Below are 8,812 nucleotides of genomic sequence, written 5' to 3' on the forward strand. Positions count from 1 at the left end.
CACAAACAGTGGCATTAATTTTTAATCACCATCATTACGAGGTTCTCATTTAACTCTGGCTTCAGATTTCCCGAATCATCGTCACCCAGCTCCTTTCCCTTTATAAACGCACAGCTCTGAAAAGCAGTGGGTGCGGGGAGCTCTGGAACTCTCTGGCTGCCTGGAACTGGCCGAGGTCATCCTGCTCGGCCCAGCCATGGATCAGTCCCAGCCGGTGCTCTTCCGGGCAGAGTGTGGCCACGCCCCCTCCACCCCGGTACCCGTGCATCAGCCTTACTCCCCACTCGGGACCTAAGTTGGTGGAAAAGGGGCCAGGCTGGCATCAGACAGGCCGGGGTTCACATCCTGGTTCTGCCTTTCCCCAGTCTGCCACCCCAGGCCAGTCATTTAATCACCCCTCTGAGCTCCAGATTCTGCATCAGTAAAAGGGGACCCACATGTGACCTCCCTGGGGGGCTGAGGTTAGTGAGAAGTCCATGCGGAAGCCTGACACCGGAGGTACATGCCGTGAAGTATGAGCTGGTGCTCGAGGCCCCAGGTGTCCGCCCCTGGGTCCGTGGGGCCACCCCTTCTCCAAATGTATTAATCCTTCAGGCCCCTGATAAAAGGTGCTGTGAGGGGCAGGGGACTCCATGCTGTCCAGCTGCTGCTGGAGCGGCCGCTCTAAGTCCCGTAGGGACGGGCCAGCCGCTGGAGAGCTGCTGGGAGGGGCTGGAGGTCAGAGGAGCCCCGGGTGACCCACAGCTGCTGCTCCGGCCCAGGGACAGTGAGCCAGCGTGCCCTGCCCCCACCACTGCTCTTTGTGCCCGAGATGCCACTTGGCGGGGACAGCTGTTGGCCTCCCGGTAGCCACTTGAAGTGCAGGGCAGCGAGGTCCAGCAGCCGGGATGGTCCTGCTCTGTCTTTGCCCAGGAGCTTGGCCTCTGGGAGTTCGGTGGTTCTAGAAACTCTACTCTGGAAAAAGCATCCCTCTTCCCTAGGGGCGTGGGCCCAGTAACAGGACAAATGACCCTGCCCACATTTCTCATCAGGGCCTCCTCTGGTCCTCACTGCAACCACTCAGGTTGCTTCTGCCCATTTTACAGATAAAGAAACCAAGTCCCAGAGGGGTGAAGCAACTGCTTAAAGCTCACACAGTCCATAGATGTCAGAATGGGGACCTAGACTCCCAACCATTGCTCCTAATTACTAGGACTTCATCAGGGGAGTGTCACCATGCACACTGCATTCTCTCTAATTCCCACAAAACCCCAGAAAGAGAGGCATTCTTCTTTCTCTTCTACAGTCGAGAAAACCAAGGCTCCGTGGCTTACCCGAGCTTCCCAAAGACCATCAGCTCGGTCTGCATGACCCCAAAGCCAAGCTCCTTCCAGCTGACCAAGCTGCAGTGCAGGAAAGGGCCCCACCCCTTGCCAGGCCGGTGAGACGACCAAGACCCCTGAGGCCCGAGACTATGCCCAGGCCTATGGGTGGGCATGTGGATTATATTTCTAGCCAGAGAGTCAAGGAGACAGGACCTTTTGGGCTCAGGGGGGTCAGTCTCGGCCCAGGAGATGTCCCAGTAGCTTTTCTCCTCCACTGAGAGAGAGAGATTGAGATTTTTTTTAATATAAATTTATTTATTTATTTATTTTTGGCTGCGTTGGGTCTTTGTTGCTGTGCACGCGGGCTTTCTCTAGTTGCGGTGAGCAGGGGCTACTCTTCGTTGTGGTGAGTGGGCTTCTCATTGCGGTGGCTTCTCTTGTTGCAGAGCACGGGCTCTAGGCGTGTGGGCTTCAGTAGTTGTGGCTCGCGGGCTCAGTAGTTGTGGCTCGCGGGCTTCAGTAGTTGTGGCTCGCGGGCTCAGTAGTTTGGCTCACAGGCTCTAGAGCGCAGGCTCCATAGTTGTAGCGCGTGGGCTTAGTTGCTCCGCAGCATGTGGGATCTTCCCGGACCAGGGCTTGAACCCGTGTCCCCTGCGTTGGCAGGCGGATTCTTAACCACTGCGCCACCAGGGAAGTCCCGAGCTTGAGATTTGAAGATACTACACTGCTGGCTTTGAAGATGGAAGGTGGAACCATGAACCAAGGAATGCAGGTGCCTCCAGAGCTGGAAGAGGCAAGGAAACAACTTCTCCCCTAGAACCTGCAGAAGGAAAGCACACCTGCCAACACCTTGATTTTAGCTCAGTGAAGGCCCTTTCTGACCTCCAGAATTATAAAACAATATGTTTGTGTTGTCTCAAGCTACTAAATTTGTAGTAATTTGGCACAGTAACAATAAGGAAACGAAGACAGAGGGGAAAGTCACTGATAAACAGGCAGTTGAATCCTACAATGTGGGACACAGGGACATTTGCAGAACTACTACAAGACTACTTAGCTCTCACCTGGATGGCAAAGACAGGTTTCCGGGAGGATGTGAAACACAGCTGAGACAGGTAGAGCGTTGTCAAGGTGGTAAAGAACAATGTTCCCAGCAGCAGCAGTGCATTTGGGAAGCCACTTCTGGCTCTGCAGGGCTGAATCTGGCAGGTCGGCTGTTGAAAGAGGTTCAAGGAGCTGGTGGCTTGGGAAGGGCCTTGACTCTGAGGCCTTGAGAGTCACAGAAGGAGCTGGCCTTGCAGCATTGGGTCTGCTCAGGGTAGAAAGTCAAGATAAACCATAATTATGAGCAAAGTTCTAGTATCTATTCCTGCATCCCGGTGGATGGTCCTGTGTACCTCCTGGGGTGCATGAGCCCCTTGCCCTCACTTGGAGGAGGGAGAGGAAGGTTTTTCTAGAACACAGGCCGCCAGCTGGTTGCCGACACCGTGATGGATTAGTTCTCCCTGCCCCAGCCTGGTGCACTCACTCTGATGGATTGGGGTCAAGGTCACAGGTTTGACCTGCCTTTGGGTCAGTGGAGTTGGGAAGAAAAAGTCCATTTTCATCACGAAAGACTGCCCTCTGGTCTGTTATCGCTAAATGATTCTTGGGTCACAAGGCAGACAGACAGGGTACAGATGGAAAAACCCTCCAGGGCCTGACTGTTGACAGGGAGTCAATGGTGCCCACGCTGTGTACAAAGCCCAGGGGGTGTGGGCGGAAGAAGCGGGCAAGCAGAGGGCAACCCCTCCCCACTCCCAGACTGGACAAACCACTCTGACCCCTGGGTGGGGGGCGGGGGAGACGGCAGGGCCCCAGGAGGGAGAAGCTCGCCCACCCTGACCTTCCCTCCTGTTGGGCGTTCATCACATCCATCCAGCTGCCCTTGCTCTCGCTCCTTGGCTTGGCTTTGAATTCCATCTCTGGCCCATGACTCCCCATCTAGATGAACAGTTCCAAGCACGTGGGGACTCACCCACTGTCTCAGTCAGCTCGGGATTCACGGACGGGGCATAAACAGCAAATATTTAGTTCTCTCACTTTGGAAGGCTGGAAGTCCAAGATGCAGGTACCAGCATGGCTGGCTTTTGCTGAAGGGCTCTCTTCCTGGCTTGCAAAGGGCTACCTTCTCACTGTGTCCTCACGTGGCAGAGAGAGAACACGTTCTGGTCTCTCTTCCTCTTCTCATAAAGACACTAATTCATCATCGGGGCCCCACCCTCATGACCTCATCTAAACTTAATCACCTCCCCAAGGCCCCGCCTCCTAATACCATCACACTGTGGGACCACCTTCTCAGCACACTCCTCAATCTGACCCCAGGATGAGAAATTAGAAAGCCACCTCCGTGTGGCTGCTTCTCAAATAATACCCACATAGTAACATGTTACTGGCTAAGAAGAAGGGCCAGTTTTCTCAATTAAAGTAGGTAACTGAAGATGCAAGTATATGTATTTTCACCTGTGGGACTCCATAAGCCTTTCTGTGCTTTGAATAAAAAACACGTGACCTGAAAACATTTTTGTCTTAGATTGGCCTTTGTTTTAAAAAAAGAAAAAGAAAAAAGGTGTCTCGCCACTCCTATAAGAGCAGTGGTTTTCACTACCGCGGGGGCGTTTGGCAATGTCTGGGGCCACTTTGGATCAGCATAGGGCACAGCCCACTGGGGAGATGCTCCCAGCATCTCGTGGGCAGAGGCCAGGAATGCTGCTCAGCACCCCACAGGGCACGGGACGTTTCCTGATAACAAAGAATGATCCAGGCCCCAGATGCCGAGAGTGCTGAGGTTGAGAAATCCTGCTCTGTCTGGTAGAATCTAAACTGCATCTCTGGACTTCCCTGGTGGCGCAGTGGTTAAGAATCCGCCTGCCAATGCAGGGGACACGGGTTCGAGCCCTGGTCCGGGAAGATCCCACATGCCATTGAGCAACTAAGCCTGTGCGCCACAACTAAACTCTAGCCTGCGCTCTAAAACCTGCGAGCCACAACTACTGAGCCCATGCGCCACAACTACTGAAGCCTGCACGCCTAGAGCCCGTGCTCTGCAACAAGAGAAGCCACCGCAATGAGAAGCCTGAGCACTGCAACGAAGAGTAGCCCCCGCTCGCCTCAACTAGAGAAAGCCCGCACGCAGCAACGAAGACCCAGTGCAGCCATAAATAAATAAATAAATAAATTGCATCTCTTGGATGAATGACTTGGATGGCTTGGGTCTGACCCTCCATAGAGTTGGTTTTATTGATCTGCACCCTGGCATTAAGTCTTTGATTTACCCTGAGCGGAAATGCAGCTTGATGGGGTTCGCATGACCTTATCTGTTATGAGACTGTTTTGAAGACACTGACTGAGACCCCACCCCTGTCCCCTTCAGAGATCTCACAGGGATCCCTCTCAGACCTCAGTGTCAGAAAAAGCTTCTTCTGGGATTGTTCCAACCTCATAGACATCGTGAGTCTTGTAACGGGTGGATTTCCCTCTTCGCTTTGACTGATAGGAAGCTCAGAGCCCAATTTTCAGTCCACCTTTGAGCACATTTCTGGGTACCACCCTCTTGGTTCATTGTACTGTTTGTTCCAGGCTTGTTTTCTCTCTGATCTATTTTTATCCTATTGTATTTTAAGTATTTTTGTAAGCTGCTTCCAATCCTTTTTGGAACAAAGCAGGGTAAAAACAAAACAAAAGAAAATTCAGCAGAGCCCTGTGGCCTTGGCGGGCATGTTTTTTGTTTTTTTTTTTTTAAAGATAGATATTATTTTATTTTACTTATTTTTGGCTGCGTTGGGTCTTTGTTGCTGTGCGCAGGCTTTCTCTAGTTGCGGCGAGCGGGAGCTACTCTTCGTTGTGGTGTGCGGGCTTCTTATCGCGGTGGCTTCTCTTGTTGTGGAGCTCAGGCTCCAGGCGCGCAGGCTTCAGTAGCTGTGGCACGCGGGCCCAGCAGTTGTGGCCCGCGGGCTTAGCTGTTCTGCAGCATGTGGGATCTTCCCGGACCAGGGCTCGAACCCGTGTCCCCTGCATTGGCAGGCAGATTCTCAACCACTGCACCACCAGGGAAGCCCTTGGCGGGCCTTTTTTAACAGAGCAAGTTCATTTCAGGGTTGGAGTCCCGGCGGGAAGGCAGCTCTCCCTGGCTCCTCCTGTCCCCTCCTGGGAGTCTCCGTCTTGGAGAACAGAAGCTCCGTGTGTAAGAGCAACAGGCTTCAGAGGCAAAGCCTCCAACCTCCATCTGCCTGCAAATACCTTTCCTCCCCCAAAGCTTTCTTTCCAGTCTCCCATCTGGCAGTTGGCAGGAAGCCACAGGGCCTTGAGAAGCCTGCAAAGGGGAAGTAGAGAGACAAGCTCTCCTGCTTTTATTCCTAACTTTGCTTTCCTGCATCTTTTTTTTTTTAATTCTGTCTTTTTTTGTTGAAGTAGAGTTGATTTACAGTGTTGTGCCAGTCTCTGCTGTACAGCAAAGTGACTCAGTTATACACATAGATACGTCCGTTTTTTAATATTCTTTTCCATTAAGGTTTATCCCAGGAGACTGTATATAGTTCCCGGTGCTATAGAGTAGGACCTTGTTGTTTATCCATGCTTTCCTGCATCTTAACTCAGGGTCTTCGGGGTCCAGGGATACTTTGCATGCAGGTTATTGCTGCGCCAGGAAGGGTCCCCGCCCAAGTGTGGAGTCCGGGCATTTGGGAGGCTGCTGTGTGAAGGCCGAGGTAAGCCAGGGAAGCGTGGGGGTGCCAGACACACACCTGAAATAGCCAACCCCACCCCCTCCGCCACCCCGACAAGGACCGCACTCCCAGCTCTGCCCCACGCAGTCTACCGGCTCAGCCTTTCCCACGTCTATCACACCACAGAGCCAAGCCAGCCCCGTCCATCTCACAGCCTCTGCTCTGCTCCACTCACCAGACTTCAGCCAGTGCCGCCTTCTCCAGCCTCTGTCTTCCCATCTGTAAAATGGGTGGAGGCGGGTGGTGAACCAGATCCTAAAATGTGAAGATCCTAAGAACCCCCTTCCCGCAGGTGTCCCGAACCCCTCTATTCCTTTTCTATTCCTTGTGTGCACTTTCTTCTGAGAACATGGTGCAACCCTGGTGAAGAGGAGGGGGTGGCTGGGGTGTGAGAATGGAGTCGAAGGGGAGCCCTATGGGACCAGCCTGGACCCCAGCGGGAGCACGGCCCTGAGGCTGTGGACAGAGACGGAGGTCGGCCCTGAGTGACCCTGGGAATGGCAGGGGCTGCTCTGCTCAGCACACTTGGCACTAACTGCGGGGCCCTTTGGATGATGCAAAGTGGCAGTAGCTGCTGAAAGGGTCCTGGAGCTGCCAGCGCCTCGCCTGGCAGGAAGCACACCCCCCTTTCTCTTGGGCACACCCCTACCAGCGGGGCTGTCAGCTCGGCCTCTCTCTGCACTGCTCTGCCCAGCAGGCCACTGGCACCGCCTGGTCATTCCGGGCCCCAAAGTGGACATCACCAGACTGGGACAGCGATTGCAAGGGAGGGCTTTGGAGCCCGCGCGTGGGTCCGTATCCACCTCCTCCACTCGCTAGCCCGGTGGGCCAGTGGCAGTCCTAGAACACACAGCCCTTATCACGTGAACAGTGCAGAACAGCATGCACCCAACAAATAAGAGCAGAACCCCTTGAGGAGTTGGGGAGGCGGAGGGGAGACACCCCAGTGATGGCTGGACCAGGGTGGGACTCATCCCAGAGCATCTTTGGGCCATGACTGCAGCCCTGCCTGAGGCAGAAGGTTTTGGGGGTCCCATCACATTTTTGGAAGTATTAGCTGCGATCTGAATTAAAATTACTAAATGATTGCCCAGAAAGAGTTCCCAGCTCTTGCTTTGAGTTGTCAGAGGTAGAAGGGGCCCTACAGAACATCTTTAGGGTAAGATGTGCCCTGCAGGGGCCCTAGGCTTCTCCGGCAAAACCCAGAGACAAAGGGGAGGGAGAAAGGATCCGCCCCCCAACCAGGGAAGCTCTCCTTCAGTCTGTTTGTATACCTCATGACAAACAGAACTTCTGGTAAAAAGTTGAAAACGACTGAGCTAGTGCCTGACTGTAACGATGGAGAAACTGAAGCCACCCAGAGAGGGAAAATAACTGGCCCAAGTCCACACAGCAAACCAAGGTTAGAGTTGGTGGCTAGGCTCGTCCTGCCCGGTTATCCCACGCTTGTCTGGTGCGCCCACTGAGCCCCCAGTCAGAAAGCACGCTCCCAAAGTGTGGGTCCAGCCGGCCCCTGGGTCTCCCTAAACAGCTAGTGCTTTCCCATCAAGTCAAAAAGCAGGTCTGCAGCCTTGGGGAGGCTGGCTGTTCCCAGACCCTCAAGAATCTGGGTGAGTGGATGTGGGTGGAATGGGGGGTGGGGGGTACAATATGTCTGGGAGGCACAGCTCCCACTCAGGTACCATCCCCCTGAGCCTTGCTGAACAGTGCATTTCTCTCTCCATTCCCCCCAGAGCTGGGGGACCCCATCACTCCCTCTGGGCTTGGGTGTGTGCCCATCCCCCCTCCCTCCCCCGGGGCCACCACCCCACCTACTCATAACTCTGTCTTAGCCACATCCCTCATTACCTCTAATGAGCCAATCTAGGGACAGAGGGACCTGGGCGACATTTTAATTATGCTTCTAATTGCTTCCCAGGAGGAGGATGAGTATATGCCCACATTTCTCCCCGGGGGACGGGCAGGGTTTCCTGGAACTCAGCTGCACTGGGGCCCCCCGGTGAAAAGGAGGGCATACAAGGGGCTTCAGGGGCAGAGACGTTCTCTCCTTAGAGACGCGCCCACGTCAGAGGGGGAGGGGTGAGGGAGGAGCTGGACCAGGGGCTGGAGGGGTCACCGGGTCCCACCCAGGGCTGACACACCCCCTCCTCACTTCCCCAAGTAATGAAGCTTTGAGGTGCCTGTGTGGAAAGGGTTTCGAATCCATAATGTTCTGACTCTGCCACTCGGTGACTTTGGAGAAGGTGGCCATGTGGCCTCTGGAGCACATCTCTGCTATAAAATGGGGACACCAGAGTCCACCTACCAGGGCCCGGAGGCTGAACGGAGACCACACCCCCTGTAAGTTGATTCTCCAGGTCAGATGGTGAAAGGGAGGAGCGGAGGGAGGGTGGCACCTTTCCCGGCTGCAGCCCCACGCGGGTCAGGCACCTCCCTCGGTTTAATAACAGCTTGGGGGACTTCTCTGGTGGCAAGTGGATTAAGACTCTGCGCTCCCAATGCAGGGCGCTCGGGTTCGATCCCTGGTCAGGGAACTAGATCCCACACGCGTGCCGCAACTAAGAGTTTGCCTGCCACAACTAAGGAGGCTGCGTGCCCCAACTAAGAAGCTGGCGAGCCGCAACTAAAGGAGCCCTGGAACCGCAACTAAGGAGCCTGCCTGCCACAACTAAGGCGCCCACGTGCTGCAGCTAAGGAGCCGGTGAGCTGAAACTAAGGAGCCCGCCTGCTGCAACTAAGACCTGG

This window comes from Balaenoptera physalus, assembly GCF_965194825.1.
Source record: "Balaenoptera physalus genome assembly, chromosome: 20".
Taxonomy (NCBI): Eukaryota; Metazoa; Chordata; class Mammalia; order Artiodactyla; family Balaenopteridae; genus Balaenoptera; species Balaenoptera physalus.